This window comes from Ixodes scapularis, unplaced genomic scaffold (assembly GCF_016920785.2).
Source record: "Ixodes scapularis isolate PalLabHiFi unplaced genomic scaffold, ASM1692078v2 PGA_scaffold3__209_contigs__length_174095766, whole genome shotgun sequence".
In the NCBI taxonomy this organism is placed as follows: Eukaryota; Metazoa; Arthropoda; class Arachnida; order Ixodida; family Ixodidae; genus Ixodes; species Ixodes scapularis.
In genome coordinates this window covers 168989358-169016684 of record NW_024609868.1, presented here as the reverse complement: position 1 = coordinate 169016684, position 27327 = coordinate 168989358, and the positions used below count along the sequence as shown (strand labels likewise).

The window sequence follows — 27327 nt, the reverse complement described above, 5'->3', positions numbered from 1 at the left end:
CCACACGCCGCGATGAAACCTCTGCGGAAAGTTTTGGCAACACACCCGAAAACTGCACCGCTCCGTGCAAGCGTTGCGGCCACAACTACGCCGGGAGAGACCGCACGCAGCGCAGAAGCTGCTCGGCGCTAGCTCTAGACGTCGGTCCTTTCGAACCAATGGCCCATGTGTCAGCGGCGTGCACACCGGCCCCCTCCGGAGCAGCGAGTGACGCCCCTGCGTAGACCAAGACAGCCCGGCCCGAGGCGTCAGAGGCACCCCAGGCCCACCTTGGTGCCCAAGTGGACACCGCCGACGACGCCTCGGACAGCGGGTTGTTAGTCATCGACAAACCTGCGCAAAGGGAGTCGCCGGCGAGTTTAGAGTCGACAGCCAGCGCGTCGACCCCGTTGGTAAGTGTGGTGGGCGTGAGCAACACCACCTAGATCTAAAGCCGCAGCGCTTCCCTCTCTCCCTTCAAGGAGCGTCGGCGTGAGTAGGCTGAACTGGTAGTGCGCGTCTCCGCAAAGCTACCCTTGACAGTTGGCTTCTTTGCAATGCAGGTTCTCTTTTACTTTCTCTTTTCCTCTACGCTTGAACGCTTGACGTGGCGCAAACAAAAAACAAAAAAGACGCCACAGCGTCGCGTTTTTTTTTTTTCTTTTTTCTTTTTCTCCCCAACGGTCGTCCGTCGCGTTCCTTTCTTCGACGGCTTTTTTAGCTACTCCTGCGAGTTGGGTCACGTGACAATAAGGCTGGAGGAATCAACTAGAGCAACTCTAAAAGCGAGTAGGTTTTTGGACGCCGAGGGTCGGAAGTTCAACTCTCGAGTAAGATCGAGCACATTTTGGAATACAACACAACTGCGGCCTGTTGTGTGCACGTTATGGTGAACGCGAACGTTGCTTTTCGATTGTCGTAGCTGTCATTCCGTACAGATGTTGTTTATCCGCGCGCTATGACGAAAAGCTGGATGTAAAAGTGTCCATATTTGAGTTTCTGCAACGGTGACTACGAAAGCGTGGACTACACAGCGAATCGATGGCAAGATCTCGCTCCTTGGCGGCATGGCAGGGTGAGAACTTTTTGATTTTTATGATCGTGGTTTCGTTTCTTGTTTTTACTTTTCGCTGAATGCATGCTTGGGAGTGATTTGGTTGCGGCCTGGAAGCAACATATTCAAATGCTGGCGCTACTTGTAGGTTCAGAACTAAATAGAAATGACTCGATTTATGAGTTCAGGTTGGAATGCTTTCGCAAGGTATGCAAGTGATAGGTTATCGCGGTTGCAACCAACACATCAATAAAAAAAAAACAAAAAAACAGAAACACATTGTGTCGTTTCTACGTATCCTCATCGGAGCGCAGAAATGATCCGCTAAAACCAACTAGTACGATCTATATTCCCACTGAACGCAAAGATGGCTACAAGACGGCTAAAAGACGTCTTGGCAAGATGTACAATACGTCTTGTAGACATCCTGGCAAGACGTTATATAGCCCAAGACGTCTTGAAACATCTTGTAGCCGTCTTCTAGTCGGGCTAACGCCCCGTCTTTCTTGGGCTACAAGACGTCTTGCAAGATGTCTTGAAGAACTCTTGAAGACGACTACAGGACCTCTAGATAGGTCTATTTAACATCTTAAAAAGGGATATAAGATGTCTTTTAGCCATCTTTTTCTTAGCTCATGCACCATTATTTTGGCTTACAAAACAAAATGTCTTAAAATTTGTCTTGGCAAGGTCTACGAGACGTTTTGTAGACATCCTGGCAAGACGTTATATAGCCCAAGACGTCTTGAAACGTCTTGTAGCCGTCTTCTAGTAGGGATAATGCCCAGTCTTTCTTGGGCTACAAGTACGTCTTGCAAGATGTCTTGAAGAACTCTTGAAGACGACTACAGCACCTCTAGATAGGTCTATTTAACATCTTAAAAAGGCATATAAGATGTGTTTTAGCCATCCTTTTCCCAGCTCATGCACCATCATTCTGGCCTACACAAAAAAATGTCTTAAAATTTGTCTTGGCAAGGTCTACAAGACGTTTTGTGGACATCTTGGCAAGATATTAATAGCCCGGACGTCTTGAAACGTCCTGTAGCCGTCTTCTAGCCGGCATAACACCCAGTCCTTGGGCTGCAAGATGTCTTGCAAGATCTACCATAGACGACTTGAAAACTATTACAGGACACCCAGTTACGGCCTGGATATTTTAATCCCAAAAAGCCATAAGGCTTTGAATAGCTAAACTCCTTATATAGTGGTAAGGACGAGTACTGAAGCCGATTCGTACTGCAGCGACTAACTATGTGAGGGGGCTAACGTCAAGATACAACCATGATTTACCATGGCAATCAAGAATTGCAACACTAATTAGTTGCCTTAGCGGCTTTCAGTCACTTGAGTCAAGTCTTTGCAATATAGTCAAGCGCTGTTGCAAAAATAGGCCTTTGCACCAAGCTGGTGTGAATAAGATGACATGGTTAACATAGCAAAGCATAGCTATTGCATGTCTGTAAGTACACCACATATTGAACGCCTGTCAATCGCAAGCTCTCAAGTGACACAGCCATAGCTGCGCACCAGTAAGCAAATAATTTTTCTCCTGTTCAAGAACTGTAAAAACATGTTTATTAGTAAAATAGGTACGTAAATATAATTGAAGCTTTCAATGCACTGCTTATTAGTTTTAAAACAATAAGAAATGAAATAATGGCTTGCAATCCAGATGACTTGAGGAAGTTTCCGGCTGACTCATGGAAGTTTCTTAACTCTCAGACTCGTGGAAGCTTCCTGCAATGAAACGAAAAGTAAATTTTTATGAGTTTAATATTCCCTATTGTTCCCAGTTTCATAAAGGTATCAAGTGTCTAAGCATGCATTATATAATGTACCCATAATGTGCCCATTGTAAATACCCCATGTTTTGCAGCCTATCAGGAATTTTCAAGATTTTTCGGATATAAAGCTACCTACAGAAACAAATTTTGTATGACACTGCTAGAAGTTTCCTGCGAAATTTCAAAGCAGCCCAAAAATGACTGAAGTTTGCTATAGAAGAGAAGTCCAGAAAACCACTTTTTAAGATTTGAGAATGATTCTGCTAGCCAAAGTACACCATGCCAAAGTACACCACAAGACCAACATGAACTACTTTGTTTTTTGCAAAACAAGGTAAAAAAACAAGGAGCAATCTACAAAGCAATTATTTGCAATAGTATGCCAACAAAGTGACTCGATGATGTCTAAATGCAAATGCCGACCAATTTTCCGGACTCGAAGGCAACCCGAAAAAGCAGTCTAAAAAGCTATTTTAAAGGCCGACGACCAGACTCGAGATTCTGCAAGGCAGAAGACCCTCCTCTCCACGCCTTCGGGCGAGGGAAGCGAAGGATGGAAAGAAGGGACCAAAAGGGGCGGGCGTGGGTGGAAAGGGTAGGAGGGAGAGGAGGAAGCGGGCGAAAAGTGGAAAGCGCGAACTGGTCGTCGGTCTTTAACTTAAATGAAAAAAATTCCATGCAACCTCTGCATGGTATTGCCCACTTTCCACTTGTTTGATGCCAATATTAAGTTCTCATGCAACTTCCACTTCATACTGGTCGCTTTCCACATGTTTGGATGATCGCAGTGCCAAGCGTTGCTGAGGCCATTGCTGCCGCATACAGTAAAGATAAAGCTGGTATGATTTGGAGGCCACATTCAGCTGACCAAGCTCGCTTTACTGCTGCGCCTATCTGCCAAATATACTCGCTCGAAGAACACGGGAATAATGGTGGACAGTAGTTCTTCTCCTGGTCGCGGTAGGGAAATGCAAACACGAGAAGATACAGAAGTATGGCCCCCAGATGGCGGCTATGTTGGATATAGTGGAACTGGAATATCTGACCGTGGCCCAATCCAGCTTTTTCATGCGTAAGACGGGGATTCGAGGCTACGAGACCAAACAACCAAAATGCTTGCAATGAAGCATACGGCGACTGCTTGTAAGTATAAATGGGAAAAAAAACTTCCGAAAATTTGAGCAACGAGGTGTACGGTATCCGAAATTTCAGTCAGTGCTATACATTCAGTTTCATAGTCATAATTATACAAGGCTTGTATTATTAAGTGACTTTTAAGTATGTTTTCAATTTGCCACTTCTCAGTCAGCAGGAAAAGGGAAAATGTTTAGATGAAATAATGCTTAAGTACCATACCTTTTTGTGGCGCTATTTACGCATGCTCGGCAGTTCTTCAGCCAACCCTTGGCTCCTGCTTCAATTTCTTCAAGCGTTGCACCACTCAGGCCTTTTATCAGTCTGACTGCTTCTGTAAATGGGGAAAATATGAAAATCATAACCAAGTCCGTTACCCTGGTGCGATGATCACGGGAGATATGAAAGCCTACCACCACTACAAATAGACATGGGTGAATATATGAGTGTTCTGACCAGATTAAATGATATGTCACCCCTTTGTTAATGACTACCGACATAGGCTGTGCCGATTCATTTTGCCCGGCCTGCCCCATGCACACTGCATGACACTGCTAGTGCGAACACGAAATTAGCACTTTTTCATTGCATTTTGCTCATACAGAATATTGATGCGCCCCAAATAGTACTTTAAGCTGGAGCTCAAAATTAGCACTTTCCCCCACACTAGCAATTCTGATGGCACGTATCAGTTACATAATTGAAACAAAGAAAAAGACAGCCCATTGCTTGTCTGTGCTAACTGTGACGTGCAGTGCACAACATCAGAATTTGCTTGAATGTGCCTACCGAATTACTTGTTTCAAATTCCCTGACCGGTGTTTCTCTCGAAGGAGTGCTTATACGACCGAAGAACTCTGACCTGCTATTGGTACTATGCTCACCATAGTTGCTAAATTATGAAGCCCAAGTGGCTCACCCCTTTTAATGGATGGTTGCTTGATCTGCCTAGTGACATTTCTGGCAACATTACTCAGTGCAGACACGCTGCTGCACGACAGTTGGGTTTCGTTGCACACCGCCATACCACTTCCATGTGCCATTTTCCCTGATTTAGCTCTTTAATAAAATTTCCTTGACTTTTCCATATGGTTCAAAATTCCCTGACAATCCCAGGTTTTCCAGATTAGTTGACACCCTGTATAATACATGAAGACGATTTACAATTTAATACGATTTATTAAAATTCCTTGCCATGTTGCTGTTGGCATGTTTTACAGTGAGGGTTATTTTAATTATTTGGAGCGGCACATTTCCAGAAATAATAATAATAATAATAATACTTTATTTTGTGCTAGTGTCCAAAAACAGCTGCAAAGACCTTGTTATTGGTACACTATAAACAAAAAATTAGCTTCACACTAAAAAAACAAACAAACAGAAAACACAGCAACATGAACAAAAGTAATCGTCACCTTAAAAACGCAGCTAAGTGAGCAAACAAAATACAGGAACATCAGAGGTCTGTAGAATGAGTATATGGCATGCTAAAAGCGAAACAAAGCCCAGCACTAAAAAACAAAGTATATATAGAGGTTACAATCTTTTTAGCGTTGATAAGGAATTATGTATGTGCATATATGTTCAGATCCACATCATGAAGTTTATTATACAAGTGCGTAATTCTAGACATGGCTGAGGAATCATATGGGGTATTAGGGTAAAATGGTAAAATCACTGTACTACTTCGCGTCGGTACGTGAAAGTTCACGGATGATAAGAGTGATTGCTATCAGTCCGGCCAGAAGTTACTTTATGTAAAAACGCACATCACGAATGGTACGATTTAAGCCGAAATAGTTCACAAGTGATTCATAATTATATTAACAATGTTTAAAGTATCTGTCATAAGCTGTTCGCGCCAGGCGCTTCTGAACTCGCTCAATTTCGTTGCTCTGACTAGAAGACATTCAAGTCATTAACGAACCAAGGAACAAAATAAATGGATCAAACATGTAAAGTAGAGTGCATTCCGCAGGCGGCGACAGTCGCACAAACAAAAACAGGCGCGGTAACAACAAGGAACTGCAAAGCAGATGACATCGGTACTCCGAAAAAAACCGTCAAAATATCCCAACAAACCACTTTTCTAATCGATTATGTGTCCATTCAATATGTTTTATCAGTAAGGATAATAAAATAATGCATTGGCAACTGATATCAAAAAGCTCGTGCCACTTTTGAGTCGAAAAGATTGTCTGCTAAAGACGCCAGCTTTCGGCGCCGTATGCTCGTACGTTGGCGCAGTTGGCGTCATGACCCCTTGTGCCATCTTTTGTCTCTCTAGTGAAACGGCGGCATATTGTTTGAAGACCTTTGGCTTCGTCGCATTTCCATAGGAGCTAAGCCTTTTTCTTTCTTTACTTTTTCCTCAAGTAAGCTTGCTCTTTGCAATTTTACAAAAAAAATGCACCATCCCTGAGCAACGCTGCACAAAGTCGTAGTGCGATAGGTTAAGAAGCCGAATTTTGCAGTCGATTTAAAGAGCCTGGCCGCTCCTTGATACACCCAATATACAACAGCCCAATTCATCCTACTGGTCAAAGTGTTGGCTTACGTCCAAAAACATGGAACGTTGGCAGGTACCTATAGTCGGTGACAGGTCAAGAATGAAGTGAAAGCTCCTCTTACCTCTTTCCCCTTTAGCAGAGCAAACGCTGGAAAGGAGGGTGCCTCCTCTCCAGGGTTCAGTCTGCTAGAGTGGAAAAAGGTGGGAGCAGCTTCCACTTCCTTATTGACCTGTCACCGACTATAGAATCTGAGCAACCAATGTGGCTTTTATCTTATTCTGGGCTCGCTTTTGTTTTTGAATGTGTTTACCTGCGTGCCTGCATTTATTTTTTTTTGTACATATGCACGGGCGTATTTCTACCTTCACGATTGACTACATACCTCCCCTCCCCTCCCCTGCAATAATGCCTTCGGGCAGTGCAGGGTAACCCGAAAGTAAAGAGATGTGAATGTGCCTGCCATGCTCGGCAATCCCAATTCAACTCCCGCAACTGCAATCCTCTTACAAAAAAGATGCACTCTAGCAACTGCGTGGTTGACATGCCAAAACCCAAACCCAAACCGAGACCAAAAGAACTTCAGAACTATGTGGTGCGCTAACACAAAGCCATTTGCACCTGCCGGCCCCCCCCCCCCCCCTTTAGCTTTCTTTTTATTGCCACAAAAAGTGGTGTACAAGAAAAGATGGGTTGCTCTTTTGTTCTAACTGAGAAGAGTAAATTGAAGGCTCTAGTAACAGCCAATGCTAATCGAACACTTTTCAGAATGCTTCTTTGTAAAAAAAAAAAAAGGTCACGCTTTGTTTTTTTTTGTGTTTGCATAATTAACTAGCTCCGCAAATGCAGCTATTCGTAATTCCGTGCACAGACCAAGCAAGGTACCATGAACACTTACCAACTATCGTACCTACCAAGTGCTCAACCCCCAGTTCTCTATGATTATCTCCAATTTAGAGTGGGCGTTTGTTCGGTATTTTACAGTTTGTAATGTTGTTTGTTTTGAAAATCAAAATGTGAGATAAATCCAGCAGGGCGCTGTGGAAGCAGTGCAAGGGCCCTGTTTCACCTTTTACAAAGCATCCTGTCTCCAATGGCAGTAGAGGAACAGGGGGGGGGGGGGGGGGGGCTGATGCGCCTGCAGGCCCTTGCCGTGTTGATAGCTGCCATCCGGACTGGCAGCTCATCGGCAGCTTCTAGTCACCTGCAGTTTTTTCGTCATCATACAGACTTCCTGCAACATCATGAATAACACTCAGACTGACATTCTGGAACAAAAAAGAAACCAGAACTTGCTTCACGGACCAACAAAAGAACAAGTGCAACATGACGCTTCTCTTGTCGTCGACAGTGCAAAGACCATGACGACACCACCATTAAACTCAACCAAATAAGAAAAATTAACTTCTGCATGAAGTAATTGTATTAAGAACAGTGTGCAAGTGGAGCTTAGATACTTACCGGTGCATTAAAAGATCCCGGGAACTTCAAAACAAATTAAACACCACCTAGAAATAGCACAGCTCGCTTGATAGGCACATGCACAGCAATCAACAAGCCTTTTGACGTGTTCTGTAGTGCTGGGATAGAAATCAAGAATCAACACCGGAGATGTTGTCAAAATACTTTGGGGTAGTACAATGCGCAAGTTTATCCTGAAGCTACTGTTGATTACAGTCACCTAAGGTGTTAAAGCTGGTTCACACTGTTGCAACCGACTATGACCAAGTTGAACAAAACAGGGTTTTAAGTTGCTTACGAATAACATTGCTGCTGCGCAGAACGATCATAAGCTGTCACAAGAGGCTTGAAGACTGGTTTTGTCAGACTCAGTCCTAGCGGGTAGCAACAGTGTGGACCAGCCTTTTAGACTAAAATTGTACCCAGCACTGGGTTTTGGACATGGTTCCAAAAATGCTTTAAGAGACTCCCTTCAACTTTAACAGAACCTCAAGTATTTAAAAGTTGAAGTAGGAAGCCTTCACATTCAAAGCTGGATCTCCTTGATTGGAATGTGTCTCCACTGTACAAGCGAGAGTGCCTGGCAGGTGTGGGAGTTGGCTTGTGGCTGTCCCTATTCGCACACCGAGTGTGGATAGTGGTGGATTCTAATCCGCACTCCGAGTGTGAATAATTTTGGATTCTAATCCGCACTCCGAGTGCGGATTGTGTTGGATTCTTATCCGCACTCAAAGTGTGTGAGTAGACTCTAGTGTGAGTGCGGATTGCGTGCGGAAGCGCGGACGCTGTACGGGGGTAATAGGAGATTAGGGTACGAAGGCGTTGGCACGAAGCCGTTGAGAGTGTTGGATTTTATTTATCTGCACTTCGCGTGTGGTGCGATTTTGTCGCGCTATGAACAGAGTGGTTTAGAAGTTCTCAACGTTGTGTTGTGAACGACACTGGCTTTGAGCCTCGACGAGTTTATAAAAATATTGGTGGTTCTGGTTTCAGAATTATAATAATTTCATGCAAATGTTTTTGCTTCTATTAAAACAAAATTAATTAGCATTGAGTGGTGCACTTCAGATTAAACGGTACTCACGCCACGGGGATCGGACACAGGCGAACAATGTATGTGTATGTGTTTGTCGCAGGGGGAGGGAGGGGTTAGGGAAAAGGGGTGGGTATCTTGTACCCACTCCAAAACTTGGAGAATCCCAAACACATCACCCCCCCCCCCCCCGCCAAAAAAAAAAGGAAAGAAAAGAAGTTTTGGCGATAATTTTTTTTGTAGGGTTAAATATTTTTATTGACGAAAGAAAAAAAAGAAACTAGAGCAGCGTGCAATTTCTAACGTGTATTGTCTTGTGCTTAGGTGATGGGGGCAGTGGCATAGGAAAAGGGGGGGCTGCAGGAAAATCAGTCATTTCCAGTAAACAATATTATTAAAAAAAAGAACCCCCCTTTCCTATGCCACTGCCCCCATGACCTCAGCACAAGACTATACACGTCTTCTGAACATTTTCAACACTACTAGATGAGGGAATGCTTGAAAAGCCATGGGCGTACCAACCGTGGGGGCAAGGAATGTGTTTTGCAGCCCCCCCCCCCCCCCCCCCCCCTTAAACAGCCGTCACTGGGCAGGGCAAACACTGGCCGGCGGCGCCGAAGGGATACCAAGGGCACCGCCCCCCCAGCTCGGGGGGGGGGGGGGGGGGTGTCGTTTGCCCCCTCACTTAAAAACAAGTTGGTACGCCACTGGTCCCCGGCCATTTGTTACTGTAGATTTTTTTTTTTTTTTTAATAGAATGATGTGCACGTTTGTAAGTAGACGATAGATGTCATGGCTGTTTTGGGTGCGGCAGCAGCGGAAGTTTTGAACATCTGTGTGTGTGTGCATGGGGGGGGGGGGGGGGGGGAAGCAATTGCATCTTGAAAATTGTTTGCTTGCCGCCCCCCTCCCCCTTCCTACATTACTGCCCCCACCAGCTAAGCACCACAGAATGTTAATGTGCTGACCATGGCAAAGCTTCCGTTTTCGGAGTGCGAAAAGGGACAGCCGTGCGAGTTTTCATTGCGAGCTGTTCACTATACAAGCGAGAGCACCTGCCAGGTGTGCAATTTTTACACTGCAACTTTCTTGAGCATTTTAATCAAATCGTATAACCTATATCTTGTAAACTCTGATATGGGGAATGCTAAAAAAACGAACAAACATCTTAGGGTTTACAAGATGTTGATTAATTACCAGCTTGCCTGCACTCTATCAGTGCTTACATATAACCTCTTTCCTCAGCCATGTAAAGTACGTGTGCACCCCCGGGTTCTAGAAGTCACGAATATGACCGGGGTAAACTAAAACGCCATTAAGGCAAACAATAATAATCTTCATTAGCTACAGTAGTAGTACTCTGGGTGGCTCGCAAGGCTAGACATATAGGCTCCTTGCACTGACGTCACATCGCGCACTTTTGAACACCAAGTAAAAGGAGGAGAGGGAAGCTGCTTTTGTAAGAAGTTTGAGTGACAGGTTAATCTTCTATAATCTTCTGGGGGGAGAATAGCGACGCCTGTGCAAATCCGGGAGGCACAAAGGAGGGTACTGATAAGAGGGGAGCTCCTTCTTCCCCTCTTCTCTGGAGGGCAACGGAAATGACGTCCTGTGCAAGGAGCCTATAGGCTCCTTGCACATGACGTCATTTCCGATACCCTCCAGAGAAGAGGGGGAGAAGGAGCTCCCCTCTTATCAGGACTAGGGAGGCTGTAGTGAGGGTGGGCGCAACTCAAAACCTGGAGAGCGTTTGCAATTTAATGGCGGCGCCAGAGGGAGAGGATTCGAGAAAGGATATGCGCCAGCGTTGCCTGCACGAGAGCAGGCGCCCGCTCTGTTGCAACTCTGTTGCTCCATGCGCCTTTCCTCCTCTCGCCTCCCATTGCAAGCAACGTGCGCCTTGGCGCAGCCTCTCTCGCTTCCTTCTCGCTCCGAGAATTGCAAACGTCGAGCGGAGAAAGCAAAGTTGCCAGACAAGCAGCAACGTCCAAGATGGCGGAATTTACCATTTTTCGCGTTAAAAAAATACTTAACCTATCGCAACAAAACTGGTGGCTATGGAAAAGTAATCATTTATACCTTGTGTAAATTATTCAAGCACCTTAATGGGGTTTTAAGACCCGAGTTAGGAAAGAAAACGACCCTTTGCCCCATAGACTCCCAGCAAAATTTAGCAATTAAATGGCGTCCATGTCCCGTGATCGCCGATCTAGCAGTTGCACCCACCCTCACTTGAGCCTCCCCAATCAGGACCCTCCTTTGTGCCTTCCGGATTTGCACAGGCGTCGCTATTCTCCTCCCAGAAGATTAACCCGTCACTCAAAATTCTTACAAAAGCAGCTTCCCTCTCCTCCTTTTACTTGGTGTGCAAATGTGTGCGATGTGACGTCAATGCAAGGAGCCTATAGGCTCCTTGCACATGACGTCATTTCCGATACGCTCCAGAGAAGAGGGGGAGAAGGAGCTCCCCTCTTATCAGGACCCTCCTTTGTGCCTTCCGGATTTGCACAGGCGTCGCTATTCTCCTCCCAGAAGATTATAGAAGATTAACCCGTCACTCAAAAATTCTTACAAAAGCAGCTTCCCTCTCCTCCTTTTACTTGGTGTGCAAATGTGTGCGATGTGACGTCAATGCAAGGAGCCTATAGGCTCCTTGCACAGGACGTCATTTCCGTTGCCCTCCAATGAAGAGGGGAAGAAGGAGCTCCCCTCTTATCAGGACCCTCCTTTGTACCTCCCGGATTTGTACAGGCGTCGCTATTCTCCCCCCCGAAGATTATAGAAGATTAACCTGTCACTCAAAATTCTTACAAAAGCAGCTTCCCTCTCCTCCTCTTACTTGGTGTTCAAAAGTGTGCGATGTGACGTCAGTGCAAGGAGCCTATATGCAGGGCCCGTAAGGGAGAAAACAACGGAAGTGACGAGCTTAAGAGGGTCCTGTCAACACTTTTAAGCAACTCTAGGCCCGCGCGCCTGAACACCGACGACACGCAGAGCAGGCCGGCGCGGGGCACACGCCGTACGCGAGCGCTACGACGACGCCCAGCTTGGAGCGTGTTCTAACAACCCGCTGAAACCCGCTAAACGCCAGCACCCCAACCGCGCCATCCCGCTGGACGCAGCTCAAAAAGCCAGCGCGCGCTGACCGGGATACGCTGTCGCAAGCGTGAGAAAGGACGAGACGACACGTCAAAGTAAAAAACATCCAGTTCTTCACGCGTGTCGCCGTCCCGAACACATTCAAGGCGTTCGTTCTAAGATCCGTATCCAAGCGTTTGACAGCACAGCTCAGTTTAGCGCGCCCTAGCGTGTCCGAAGGGCTCGCCGATAGCAACGCGAACTTTCGAAACCATCTGATCAGCGTTTCTGCAGTGCTCCGGTATCGCGGAACATTCAAGGGATTCTCAAGATAGCGGCTAGCATTTACGCAAGGCTTGAACGAACAGCCTCCACAAGCGATAGCGATCGTTTCCCGAAGGCAGCCAGCATCCCTCAGAACTGCGACGCGACACGAAATCGCGGAGACCGCTCAAGCGTCGAAAAAAGTTAAATATCATCCGAATTACGGTGGCAACGTAAGCTACGGTGCTCAGAAGATCATCCAGCACATGTAGATGATACTCTTCGGGCATGCATTATGAATATGAAATCGAGAAAACTTACCTAAACAATCATTTGACCCACGCACGTTGAAGGTTCAAACAGGCCTTTGTCTGCACGGACGGGACGGAGAAGAATCCAGACTCCAGAACTTGCTCCAGAAGCTGCTTGTGGCTTTAGATTAGACTTTGGATTGGCTGTGGCTTTGGATCAGACAAGTATACGACTGCGGCATATAGTTTCGGTTTCGACCCAACTCTACTGCAGTTTATATTTCGGTGGCCGGTGTCGCTACCGTGGCCAGCCATTACTGGAGTTATCTTGATCTCTACGCAGTTTGAAGTCAATTTTTTGGGCGAGCAGACATAATGTCCCAGCTTCTTCTCCTGCTATACGTTCCATGATAACCTTTGTTTGCTGACTGAAATCTACGTCAACTTATGTGCAAAAAAAGAAAAAAAAAGGAACAGGGTGTTCGACATCTTAATTAAACTTGATTTTTTTTTTATATGTGAGGATATGCAATATCTTAATTAATTATTAAATATTTGTTTTGAGTTTTTATGTTTTGCTTAAAAATTATTGGTATTTCTATTTTTCTTTTTTTTTTTTGTTGTTTTTTGTCTGAAGCTTTCGTCGAGTTGCGGGGCTCAGTAACAGCGGGTTATTTTGAGATTTTCATACACCAGTGAGGTAGGTAGAGGGGAGGCGGGGGGAGCTGTCAGGGTGGAGCCCTCTTCCTCCTGCCTCTTTTTCATCCTTGTCCTCCTCCTCCTCCCTCCTCCCCCTTCTCCTCCTCCTCCCTCTCGCTTGGTGCTTTGTGGGAGACGTCTCATAATGCAACACGCGCGGCACCGCGGTGCATTATGGCACGTTTCCCATAATGCACCGCGCGGTTACGCCGACGGCGACGCGTCACGCCGACGCGTTACGTCTACCGTTATGGTCGCCGTCGGCGTAACGCTTTTTCGTTACGCGACGCAAAGGCGTGACGAAAAAGCGTTACGCGACGCTGACGTGTCACGAAAAAGCGCTACGCCGACGCATCACGAAAAAGCGTTATGCCGACGCGTTACACGACGCCGAGGTGTCACAAACAAGCGTTACGCCGACGCGTCACGAAAAAGTGTTACGCGACGCCGAGGCGTCACGAAGAAGCATCACGCCGACGCGTCACGAAAAAGCGTTATGCGGACGCCTTACGCGACGCCAAGGTGTTACGAAAAAGCGTTACGCGACGCCGAGGCCGAGGCGTCCCAGAAAAACGTTATGACGATGCGTTCCACGACGCCTCGGCGTCAGCGTAACGCTTTTTCGTGACGCCTCGGCGTCGCGTAACGCGTAGGCGTAACGCCTCGGCGTCGCGTAACGCGTAGGCGTAACGCTTTCCCGTGACGCCTCGGTGTCGCGTAACGCTTTTTCGTGACGCCTCGGCGTCGCGTAACGTTTCCACGTAGCGCTTTTTCGTGACGCGTCGGCGTCGCGTAACACTTTTTCGTGGCGCGTCGCGTAACGCGTCGGCGTCGCGTAACACTTTTTCGTGACGAGTTACGTAACACGTCGGCGTAACGCTTTTTTTGTGGCGCGTCACGAAAATGTGTTACGCCGACGCTTTACTGTTACGCCCACGGCAACGCCGCTCAAGCCAGAAACGGACGCCTAAGAGCAGCGCTCGAAGATGAAAGAAACATCAATCAATTCAGGTTTTAAAGTCTGATGGTTCAGGTTTTATAGGCAAAAATGCTTATGTGTATAAATATTCCTAGTACATATGGAAGAATCCCGGCGATGTTGCCGCGACTTGGCTGGTACAGTGCCGTCAATCGGTGGTTGCAAAACAGAGCCCGATATAGAGCTTCATATATTTTCAGCAATATATTTTGGAAGCTGGCAGAAACGGCAAATGTTGCCGTCATGTGGCCGTCATGTAGCCGGGATGCAGCAATATCTTTTGGAAGCTGGCAGAAACGGCCAATGTTGCCGTCATGCAGCCAGGATGCAGCAATATCTTTTGGAAGCTGGCAGAAACGGCCAATGTTGCCGTCATGTAGCCGGGATGCAGCACTATCGTTTGTAAGCTGGCAGAAACGGCCAATGTTGCCGTCATGTAGCCGGGATGCCGCAATATTGGTTGGACGCTGGCAGAAACGGCCAATGTTGCCGTCATGTAGCCAGTTTAGTGCCGGCATCATGAACGCTGGCTCTAGACTGGTCAAGCTGGGCCCATATGGGGCCACCTTAACCATGCTGAGACCAATGTCGGCACAATATCTTGTGCTGCCTGGGCAGAGGCTCATGAGGGGTGCAGAAATATGTAATAATTAACGCGAAGTAATAAAAGCAATCGTTGATAAGGAAAAAAAGACATACCCATGAAAAAGAGATTTATACAAAGAAACTTTTTCGGATATCCCGACGTTGAGATAAAAATGTTTTCGAGATTACAAAAGACGTCTTGTAGATGTCTTCTGGACGTCTATAAAAATATGTCTTCCAGACAGCTTGACAAGGTGTCTTGTAGACGTCTAGGTAAAGACGTCTTATAGACGTCTAGAAAAGTTATCTTGTAGACATCTTGCGTAGCTCAAGACGTCTTGAGCTCATTTTAGACCTTTCAAGACGTCTACAAGACGTTCTGTGTTCACTGGGATTTTAGCGGGTCTCTGAGCTGTAGTTTGGAGTGCACGGAAGCCGGAATATGGTTCATTGATCAGTTTACTTATCCATACACTAACAATTTAGCTGGAGCCCCTACAGGCTCCCCAAGGAATCCCACCACACACTAGGAAGCTATTATATTATTATTATTATTATTATTATTTTTTGTGCCTCGTTTTATGTGCTCGTGCAATAAGCATTATTATTATTATTATTATTATTATTATTATTATTATTATAGCGCATTCGGAACATCAAATTCAAGAATAATTTTGATGTTTGTGATCCAAAATACCAGATCGAAACACTGCCAGTGTTTTTCTCAAATACGGAACCATATCAGCTTAAAGAAGAGCATTTTTTTTTTCTTTTTATAATAATTTTTGATTACATTGCCTTTCTTTGGATTAATATGATTTCCTCCTTTTTCGTTCTATTTCCCACAGAAGCGGTCAAATACACATCCCGGATACTGCTTTGATGAACTCGGGCTCCATGGGACAAGGTGAAAACCGGCACCTTAGAAGAGTGCTTCGGAATGTATAGGCAACTGGCTTGCTTCCAATATCACATGTCTACAAGACATATTTACGAAGATGAAAACAAAACACTGCAGTGGGGCACAATGTCGACGATCACTACAGCTAGCAAGGATGGAAACGAGAAAGATTTTCCCAAGCGAGCGGATTCTTGACGCCCTACCTCCAACGTGGTATACCTGCAATGTGACACTGGGCTGTAAAAAATAAGACACAGCCTCCCGGCCTTTGGCTATGTGGCCAGCAGTGCAGTCTACACCACCTTGAAAAACCTGAGGGGCCAAAAATGCAAGGCCGCATCGACAGCACGAAACAAGTTGGCTACAGTTCGCTTGCACAGGAAGACTGTGCTGGTGTAAATGATGTAGAACACATTTATGCTGTTCACCAATTGGTGATGCCCGGCCAGTGCCGACTTGTTACATATCATAATGAAACTACTCGCCAAGAAAAAAGACTTCCGACTGTGAAAATTAACATACGAGTGAGCTAATTTTAAAACACGTGTTGTCGCAAGAAAATACCCAAGCATTTTCTTGCGACATGTTTGCAGCAAAATGAATGTTCGCATTAATGCCAAGAATTCCAAAAAAAAGAAACGGACAGCTGAAACACTGCAATCAAAATTAAGACACTCGCTGCCAACCGTCACGGATGTCAAGAAGCGAACTCAGACGAAGGAAGAGTATGTCTGACGCCTGGGGGTGGTGAACCCATCGTGAGTTCGGGCTGAAGCATGCGTTGGACTGCAGTGAAAACATTCAACTGAGAAACCTTTTGTTGCAAGGTGACAACATCATTATAAATGCCAGTGCAGCATCTAAATAAAAAAGCTAAGGGGTCAAGGCTGAACAAATTAGTTCCTGTCCGGCCAGCAAGATGCTTGCGCTTCATCCTCATGCAAGGGCAACTGCTCTCTGAAGTCGGTGAATTTGTGTGTGTGTGTGTATGTGCAGATAGTCGGTGTCCTTCGACCAGTCTTGGGTATCTTGCAGCATGTTGGCATTGTAAATGCCAACATGCTGCACAGATATTGTGTGTCTCGGTGTCACAAAATCTACAGCATCTAAGATGCACGTGTATAAATGTTTTTCAAGACGGATATTTTCAGAGCTCATGGATACCAGGAGACTCGTTTCGCAGTGTTCAAAGGTGACCAGTTTCTTATTTATGACTCTTCTGTATTGTAAATTCAAGCAACTTTGAATATGAGGCTCCCATGCCCACTTCTGTTTGTGTACAAAACTTGTTTTTAGCCGCCCTAACTGTGTCGTTTCACAGACTCGGTACTGTTGAAGTACATCAGCGTATGGGGCAGCGCTCGGGTATTACGGTACTTTTTGTGCAAATATAAAGTTTTCACATTATGACATTGCCAAGAAATAGGTCACATGTGTTTTTTCGATGTAGTAACCAGATACATTGCTTGCTGCAATACAAGTACTATATTTGAACAGGAAGAGTGTATTGAATTGCTGAACCTATGCAGGTTTATCACGGGTCTAAGAAATGTTTGTCAAAATATGTGCAATACATTTTTCAAACCAGCACATCACAATTTTAGAATGTTATTACTTTTATACTTGTCCGGCAATTCGCGTCCCGTTGCTGTTGCATCAGGTGTCCCTAAGGGTAGTGTACTCGGGCCTCTATTGTTTCTAATATATATATCAATGACCTATCATCAATTAAATCGACAGTTAGACTTTTCGCTGATGCTTGAGTTTTTTACCGGAAAATTAATACACCTATAGTGATCACAATATTGTCCAAGACGATTTAGATACAATATTGTCACGGGTGGTGACCAATAAACAATAAATAAACAGAAAGAAATAAACGTTTAATGTGGCGAACTTGTGCCAAAAATAAAAGGGTACAAGAGATAACAACGAAGCGTCGCGGGCGTCGTAGTCGGCGTAGCAGCAGAGTCGAACACTGGGCGAAAACTGACTGCAGATCAGCACGCGCCTTGGGTTCTGGAACAATCGGCCTAGATTACTCGGCGACTGGAACATTCAGAACTCGATCTGACGAGAATGTTCTCGAACTCACGAGAACGCAATGAAAGAACAAATAAAAGAGCATTCCACTGACTGGAATCGAACCCAGACTTTCTGCACGACAGTCAAGCACGGTAACCACTCGGCCACGCGCGCGGTCGCTCGCTGACGAGCGTGGCAATATCATCATAGTTTTCCTTATGGCAGATGAACATTAACACATGTAAATGCAAAGAAATGTCCATAATTAAGTCCTCCCCTAAAACACTAACCCAGTACTTGTTACTTCCCCAACCACTAGAACATTCATTGTCGTGCAAGTATTTGGGCATGTATTTTACAGACTCATTCAATCAATCAATCAATCAATCAATCAATCAATCAATCAATCTATCAATCAATCAATTTATTGCAGCTTTCAATTCAATACATGTGAATGCGGGTTCGTCAAAAGCCAATAGCGGCTTGTGGGACTGGACCCGGCAGCGGAGTAAAATAACAGAAATATTATAAAGCACAGTCTAATACCCAAAATGACACAGTTCAAAACATTCCAGTTATTGGAGAAAATGAAACAGAACTGATCAAAAACACATGCAGGATATTGTCACATAACCACCAATGAGAGAGAACCACAAAAGACACCCCAAAAGAAACCCGATGCCGAAGTTGCAGGTTCTATCAACAACTGATGAAAAGCCATTGAAAGCACCAAGAACGGTCTAACTTTAGCAAGATAAAACAAAGTAAAACTAAGTTCTGAATTTGTTGGTTCATTATCTACAGAAGAGACGAACGAAGGAAGCTGAAAAAATGGGACGAGAAGATTTAAACTCATGACACAGGAAATATCGCTTTAGCATATTGTCCTTAAAGCTTTTTTTAACTGTCGCTTTGAATCAATATCTGAAAACAAATCTGATAAGCTATTAAACAGATCAGGAACATAAAATGAGCGATGACGTTTTCCATACTTCGTATAGACGCGCGGAATGACGAAACGTTCACCTTCTCTCAGATTGCGTTCTAGAACACGGGGTATCTTAAATGAACTTAACCAGTAATGTTTGCTAATTACACTTCTCTTAAAGAGGGCTGAAAAACGAGGTAGACATAAAGACTCAAACAACTCATCACTTGGCGTCGACAAAGAGGTGTACGCCACGCCCTTCAGTATACTTTTTAAAATCGTATCAATCTTGTTGTGCCAGAGCAAAGAACAGTTGGCATAAACAGTAATTCCATAGCGCAATAAACCGTAAGCAAGCGCGTTGACTATCATCTTTCAAATTGGAAAAGGTAGAAACGTCTTTGTAGAATATAACATGCATGAGACACTTCGCAATCTTTTGGCAATGTAACTGAGATGAGAGTCCCAAGATAAATCACTATCAAAATAAATTCCTAGATACTTAATTGTTTGATTAAACTCGAGCGGAGTACATGTGCACTGGGCGCACTTGGACGAATGGAACACGAAAGGAATGACTGGGCATTTCCGCTTTAAGGGATTGTTGAAACGCATTAGTTGCGTCTTGTGAATGTTCACTTTAATACTGTTTGCTTCAAACCAGTCTAATACCCGAGTGGCATTGTCTTGTAATAAAGAAATTGCATTTGATAGATCTATATGGCGTGAGAGTAATAACGTATCGTCCGCGTACTGGTAGATTTCACATCCAGCAACACTTTTAGCGAGGTCATTCACGTATAGATTGAACAATAATGGTGCCAACACAGATCCTTGAGGTACTCCGGCTTTCAAAAGGACGCGAATACTACGGGCATTACTAAGTGAAACATATTGCGTACGACAAGATAAAAAATCTTTAAGAATATGAAAAAATGGTCCCCTAAAACCATAGTCGTAAATTTTTTTCAGTAGTATTTTATGACTAATAGAGTCAAATGCTTTGGAGACGTCTAAAAAGAGCGCGCAGGCAAACTTATTTTTGTCGAGAGTTGTGTTTAATGTGTCCACGAGGTCCTCAAGGAGCGATTGGGTGCCACGCCCCGTGATAAAGCCGTATTGGGACGGTGACAACAAACTAAACTTATCAAGAAACGCGGTCATTGTATTTAATATATGCTTTTCAAGTGCTAAGGACAGACACGAAAGAATAGATATGGGCCTATAGCTTTTGACGTCATCACGCCTACCGCCCTTGAAAAGTGGCCTAACGATCGCATTTTTGAAACCAACAGGGATAACTCCGGAGCTGATACACCCGTTCAGTATATATAGTAAAACATCGCCCAAGACCTCAAAATTGCGCCGAATATCGCCAACGCGGATATTGTCAGAGCCGGGTGCTTTATTCGGCTTGAAATTAAAGAATATCGCACGGAGGTCTTCCATAGTCATATTAGGCAGAAATGCAGATGCTGAACATGAAAGTTGCAGATTAATGGGTGAAATGGCTTCATCATGCGATACGCCCGAAACTGAAGCGAAAAAGCGATTAAAACTGTCAGCAATCAATGTCACATCAGATTTGAAATGTTTTTTTATTGTGTCATCAATAGAAGCAGCAGAGCATCCTTTCACCTCATTTACGAGGGCCCAAGTCTTAGAAGCGTCAAAACGAGAGCGGTAAAATCTTTCGTGGAAATGCTGACGTTTTCTGGAACGGATAAGGGCATTGACACGATTCCTTTGACTTTGATATTGCAATCTTAATTCTTTGTTATCTGGAAAACGACGACAGCGTGCCAATAAAACGTCTTTCTCTTTAATGGCGGAAAGGACGTCAGTAGTTACCCATGGCCGATTCTTTCTTCGTTTTTTTATATGAATGGTTTTTGTGCTCATGGTTTTAAAGTTTGAAAGAATATCGACCAGCTTTGAGTAGGCATCCTGATAGTTGCAAGTTTCAATGAGCATATCCCAGTTATAGGCAGAAATTAGTTTATCGAGGTGACGTGAATCAATTACTGTTACTTGTGATTGCTCTACTGGTTCAGAAATGACATCAATGCTGAGACGACAGGCAACAAAATAGTGGTCTGCCAACTTTTGTGTGATAACGGTGGATCTATTAGGAGCACCCAAGTTTCTAATATTGATGTGATCTAAACAGGAGATAACTAAATTATCAGACAAATACTCCTCCCTGGTAGGTGCCTGAATTGTACTTTCAATACCATAGTTTGAAAGGATATTTAAGTAATCACAAACAATCGATTTCGAAGGTTTAAGAAGGTCGATGTTGATGTCACCTACAATACAGAGTTTATCCGTAGGCACTATATTTTTTAAGTTCGTGTCTAACTCGTCTAAAAAATTACGTACGCTTTCTGAGGGCGGTCTATAAAGTGTTAAAAGAGATACTACAAAGCTCTTTTTACAGAGTTTTAAAGAGAGACACTCTGCATAGTTGAATGGGATTTGCAATGTAACGGTTGACCATGCATTTTTAACATAAACTGCTATTCCCCCACCTCTAGAATCGTTACGAGTTAGAAAAAAAGTCTCAAAACCAGGTAAAGAAAATTGGCCTTGCGCGACTCCCACGTCCCGAACGTTTATTTCTGTTAGAACGAAAACATCGACTGCGGTCTCAAGTGCACCAACAATGAGCTGGAATTTGTCCCAATATTTTTTAATGCTTCTGATATTCACGTGAAGGACCGTAAGCGCGCCAGCACTAGGAGGAAAAGTGTCGATAAACGAAGAAAAATCAGAATGTATTACAGTACTCTCCATTCCTAACTAATTCTTTCTAGATCCCTAGTGCTAGCGATACGCACCGGTAAAGAGCTCTCGTCCTTCTTAGCAAAAATGTTACCGTTCTTAACCCATACAAATCGGTAAGATTTTTCTCTGCCCTTGGTTCGAGCTTGCCAGAAGAGTTCTTTGTTTGACCGAGTTAGGTTGTCGTTAAGGTATATTTTATGTTGGTTTTCGGATCGAGGGAGAGTGACTAACTTCTTGCGAGCACCCATCCATTGTTCTTTTACTGAGACTGAAGTGAATTGAACCAGAATCGGGGCTCATCATCGACTGAGAAAATAACAAATAGTGCACTAAAGACACTTAATTTGTGAAAATGCCATTTGTGTGAGAAAATGTTTGTGTTCAATAAACACATGGATGGTACAAGATACATAATAACCATATAAGAACTATATGAGAACTATATAAGATATATTAGCAACTTCTTACAAGTTTATTATATAGTTTTAATGTAGTTCTTATGTGGTTCTTATAGGGCTCTTATATGTTCTTATAGGGCTCTTACATGCTCTTAGATATCTTGTATGATTCATATGTGTTTATTGGACACAGAAATTTCCCATACAAATGAGATTTTTCAGTAAGGATTGAGACGAAACTACTCGTATACTAAACATTTATCCTCCCAACATTTGAATATGCAAGCATCATTTGGAATCCGCACATAAGTTACCTAATCTCGAGGCTCGAATCTTCAGAACAAAGCAGCCAGATTTATATGCAGTGATTATTCATCCGAAACTAGTGTCTCCTCCGCTTTAAAAGCTAGATAAATGTTCCTAATCTACAAAGAAGACGAAAAATAGCCCGATTGTGTTTTCTTAGTATTTTTTTTTTCAAGATGTGTATTACTCAGATTCCAATTTTCAATCTACTTAGTGCTGGGCTGCCATTTTCATATTATCCATATTAGATGATTCCTGCAAGATTGAACCATTTCAGTGCCGTACTCACACTTTCCTCTTTTTTTCCTCAGTACTTTGCAACACTGACTAGAACCACCTACCTGACGATATTGTAACTGAGAGATATCCCATTTCATTTAAAAAGAAGGGCATCAATATGTGTAACTGAACCTTGATTTGTAAAACTGCATCATAACAATAGCATGCTAATAAGCGTTTTTTGTGTGTGTGACTTTTTTTTGTTGGTGTTTATTTTTTATGTTCAATTACTTTTTTGTCTATTTTTGAATCCCCCCTGATGTAATGCGTCTTTGGATGCCTCTGAGTTGAATAAAATTAACTGAAATGAATGCCTCTGCAACATTTATCCAATTGTTACTTTAGGTCATTTTATCTGGTCCTACTACTTCGATTATTGTCATTTCATAGGGATTCTTTTTTTTTATACAACTCCCATGTCGTTCAGAAATAATTACACCACCCAGTTTATCGCTTAAAAAATAACACATGTCTCAAGATATCACTTTCTTGTATTTTACTACAATGATTGTAGGTTATAATAATTTTCCTGCGTTCTAAAACTGGTTCTTTATATCACTCGGCGTTCACAGCTCTCATGTTAGCTCATAAAAAATAAATAGATCGAAAACCCGCGTTTCTACGACGTAAAAGCTACGCGCGAAGCCTTCAGCTCAGCTCTATAGAGCGGCGCTCGTCAGCCTGCTGCCGTGACGTCACCGGAGGCGTGTGCTGGCCTTCTCCTCTAGGTGGTGTTGGCGTGAGTCGACGGTTCCCCCTCGAGGCCATCTTGGCTACGATGGTCAGCTTTGAGTCCTCGACTTCTCGCGCCGACAGTAACGGAGCCACTGCATTCAACCGTCCGGACGTGAGGCGGGCTGACGTCTCCTCCCAAAGTCTTAAAATTAGCTTACCCCCGTTGCTCAATTTTATATTGTCCCCGGCGCTTGTTAGTTTCCATATTGTTTTGTGTTCTATGGAACTTAGTATTATTTCTTTAAATGTGCAGGGGCTTAAGAAGAAAAAAAAAACAGCGGGAAGTTTTTTTTTTTTTTTTCTTTTTTTTGCCTATGTTTTGTGCTGCGACTAGCTACTTATTGAAGAAACAAAATTTTTTCCTGAGCACAAGACGTTGAAACGTTTCATTTTTCAGATTTTCAGTTCCATGTTGTTATCCTAAAGTTCGACCCCGTGCACCAAAGTAACTGAATTCCGGGAAAGTAGCGCCATGCTACCTGTATAGTCGCCACTTTGGCAAATGAAATGAGCAATTTTTTCTTGACCGCTCTCTTCTTGGTGAGCCGATCTAACTTCGCTGGTGACAGGTAGCTTTATAGAGTCGTTTCTTGTACACCGACATTTTGATGTCCCCATACCGGCGAAAGAAGCGTTCGTCTTGGTTTCACTATACACATGCCGTGTCGGTGCTTGGAGGCCTTGAAAAATAATTTTTCTTTTTTGAAATATGCAAGATCAACAACACAAATGTAAGATATTCATGTTGTTAGGCATGATTGATAAGTTGATTGCACACAAAGTGCGAAAGACGCTTATATTGGCGGGTAACTCCTTCAGTACAATAATCCTCCATAGTGACCTTGGCGCGACTGGATTTGGAGCACCTGACTTGTTCAGTTCGTCTATGAAGTTACGACTACTGAAAACACTCCTGATAAATATTAACGAGTGAAACCCTCCCACAATTATTTATTTGACTTTTGTTTGTAAAACCAAAGCGCTGCTCTGCGATCAGAAATATTTTAATTTTAAACATATTTCTGACGTCCACGCTTACCGCACAACTATGAAATATGTGAAATAGCATTTTACGCCTAGCGTTTCCAGATGATTTCCTGAAAGATAAAATAAAAGTTACAGGACGCGCTCGACCACTCACCTTAGGTTGGACGGCCAGGACTGTGCTAAAATATACGAAACTAAGTGGCAGCTCGCTAATTAAGGTGTCATTTGTTTAATTTAAAAAAAGGTAGTCTTACTAGATAGAAACAAGCAAATACGACACAAGCTGTGACTGATTGATTAGGTGTCAGGAGGTCATCATGTTATAAATGAAGGTGACAAAATGTATCGTTCGTCTCATGAGACAACTTCCTTTTTACCTCCGTTCCGGGTTTTAGTATGTCGGTCTACAGATACGTCGTGGTTCCTTCACACTTCATTTTGAAAACAAAGCTAAATTTTGGGGAAAACAGACAGTTGCTTTTTCGTAGGAGTAGACATTGCATCTTGCCTAAGGCGTCATTTTTCTATTTGCAAACATTTTAAAAAAGATTGTTTGCCTTCTCCCTTAAAGCCCCGTCACACTGAGGCTACAGTTGAACAACTGTAACCGGCAACACGAGGAAATCGTGTTAACGGCGACCATGTCAGATCGCGGCAACAACAACAGTCGCGAAAAATGTTGCTGCCGTCCGGCAACCGTGTTGGCCGATTAGTTGTCCGACCACGCTGTCACACCGCGATGAGGGTGGGGACAACACGAAGAGCACTCCGCCATCTTGATTGTTTACGTTCGTTCGTGAGCGGCGCTGCATTGCTGAGAATATGACTCTACAAAGTGCAAGTGCGTTCAAGGGCCGGTAATTGCCACGGGACGACATCAACCAGTGACTGCGATCACAAAACTTGATACGGGGAACTTTTTCCACGCTTTAGTTGGTCAAAATGGTCTTCATTTGCTGACAAAGCAGACAGCCCTAACCGAGGGAAGTGAGATCGCTGAAATATGTTTGTTGCTTACACCAGCATGGGAAGTGTTTCTGTCCGGTTTTTTTCTTTCACGCAGATCGTATTTCTACTGTAAAATCTAGTCTGAACCGGCAGTACCTCAAAGCGTCTTCTGTAGCATGGTGTAGAGGTGAACTGACAGCGCTTCAAAACTGCGACACCGACAGGTTCGTCCTTCATTACAATCGGTGGACTAAATATTTTTCAACTCTGTCCATTTGCCTACCTCCTGCTATGTTATAGCTTCATTCACCAAAAAGACCTGGCTATTTCTTAAACAATTCTGGTGTCTGATGGCGGCTGTTAGAAAGTTCCAAGCACCAAAAATCATGATCCGAATTGTCGTCTTAATGCTTCGACTTCCTTTTTAGCAGCAGAGCTGTTAAGGGCTAGTTTCCCCAGGATTGTGTCCCTCGCAAAGAAATGTCGACACAAGAATTTGGACAGCTACCGCCATCTATGAGCGACGGCGGCAAACAGAAAATCGGCTTGCCGACCTTGCTAATAGATGACGACAACCTTTCCAGCCTTTCCACTTTGGTTTTCATCAGAGTGGAAAGGCTGAATTTCTCCAGGCGTCGTCCTAGATATCGTCCTTGAAGTCATGCTAGAAGTCGTCCTTGAGGTCGTCCTAAACATCGTCCTTGAGGCTGTCTGAGAGGTTGTCTTTGAGATCGTCCTAGAAATGTTCCTCGAGGTCGCCCTAGACGTCGTCCTTCAAGTCGCCGTTGATGTCGTTCGTGAGGTTGTCCTTGAGGTCGTCCCAGAAGTCGTCCTCGAGGTCGTCCTAGACGTGGACTTCGAAATCGCCCTAGAAGTCATGCTTGAGGTTGTCCTAGACATCGTCTTTGAGGTCTTCTAGATGTGGTCCCCGAGGTCGTCCTCCGTGCGTCGACCTCGAGGTCGTCTTAGAAGTTTTCCTTGAGGTCGCCCTAGACATCGTGCTTGAGGTCATCTGACCATAGTACAGCTTCGCTGGTCTTCCTTCTTCACCAGAGTGGAAAGGCTGAAAGTTTTGTTTTATCTTTGCTTTTCTGGATTATTTTCATTTTACTTTTTCAGCGGGTGAGTAGGCACGCCATATTATTTCACTATCAGTAATGTGAGGTGGTCTCTCGCCGGTTTTAATTTCAACACCAGTGTGAATGTTCACGACCGTAGCTGTGATCATTTCAAAAATCGCTTTTTGTAATTACGGAGTAAAAATATTCATCAAATTACTTCATCTGCATGACATGTCTAATTATTGTTAAATAATGTTTTCCAAGTCTTTATTTGAGTAAAACGTTATTGATAGGGAACTAGCTCTGTCATCGAAGCTCTCTGTGTTGTCGTGTTACCGGTGCGAAATTCGCTCAGCCAGCGATCAGTGCAACACACGTAAAAAAACAAGTTGCGGCTGTCTTTGTTGCCAAACGTTGTCATACCGAGACAACATCTTCGTTGTCCTCCATGTTGTGCTACTATTGCCACAAAAGACAGGTTTGTCTGACAACACGGGCATCGATCAAACATTTGCCCGACTGTTGGACAACCTGTTGTGTTGCCGCTGTCGTCGTGTTGCCTTAGTGTGACATGGTCTTTACAGAAGTGTCCAACTCTTAAAACTCTGGTAGCGTACCTAGTGTCAGGTCTCTGACATCATTTCGTTGATCGCGTAATTCCAAGAACTGAGCAGTGTGCTAAGACGACATAAACGTGTTGCAGCCTGCATAATCACACTGTCGATTAGTTGTTGAAAGGTGCAGTTTTTTACTTTAAAGCATCTGCCAGATGATGAACTACTGCATGCATTGTGAGGATGTGTCGTCTCCAAAACCAAATATTCTCTGCGGTATTTGCACTCGAATGTTCTCCCAGTCACGGAGGCGAAGTATCCAGCTACGTAGGTCAGAATGAGAGTCTTGGAGGACAGCGCTGCTCAATAATAGTTGGTAATGTCAAATGCGACAGCTAAAACACAGAACAGAAAAATACTCTTCGCAGGTGACACGCATGCTAAAACCAACAAAATATGTCAAAACACTTTGTAAGTGGTAACTTCTTCTAAAGATAATTACTATGCCTCCTCGATAACACGAAAAGAATAGCGAAGTTGTTGACTATACTATCCTCTTTTTTAGCGAATTGAAAAATAGCAATACAAACATGAGAAAAAAAAATTG

At 43.9% G+C, this 27327-nt stretch overlaps 1 long non-coding RNA gene across 1 annotated transcript; it reads right to left on the bottom strand.

Annotated features, from left to right (window-relative positions):
- Positions 1–2591: 2591 nt before the first annotated feature.
- Positions 2592–7599, bottom strand: LOC115318380. Its single transcript, XR_003918243.4, has 3 exons — positions 7531–7599; positions 4177–4288; positions 2592–2773 (listed from the first exon to the last, which is right to left on the bottom strand). It is a non-coding gene; the product is annotated as an uncharacterized LOC115318380 (long non-coding RNA).
- Between the last annotated feature and the right edge of the window lie 19728 nt (positions 7600–27327).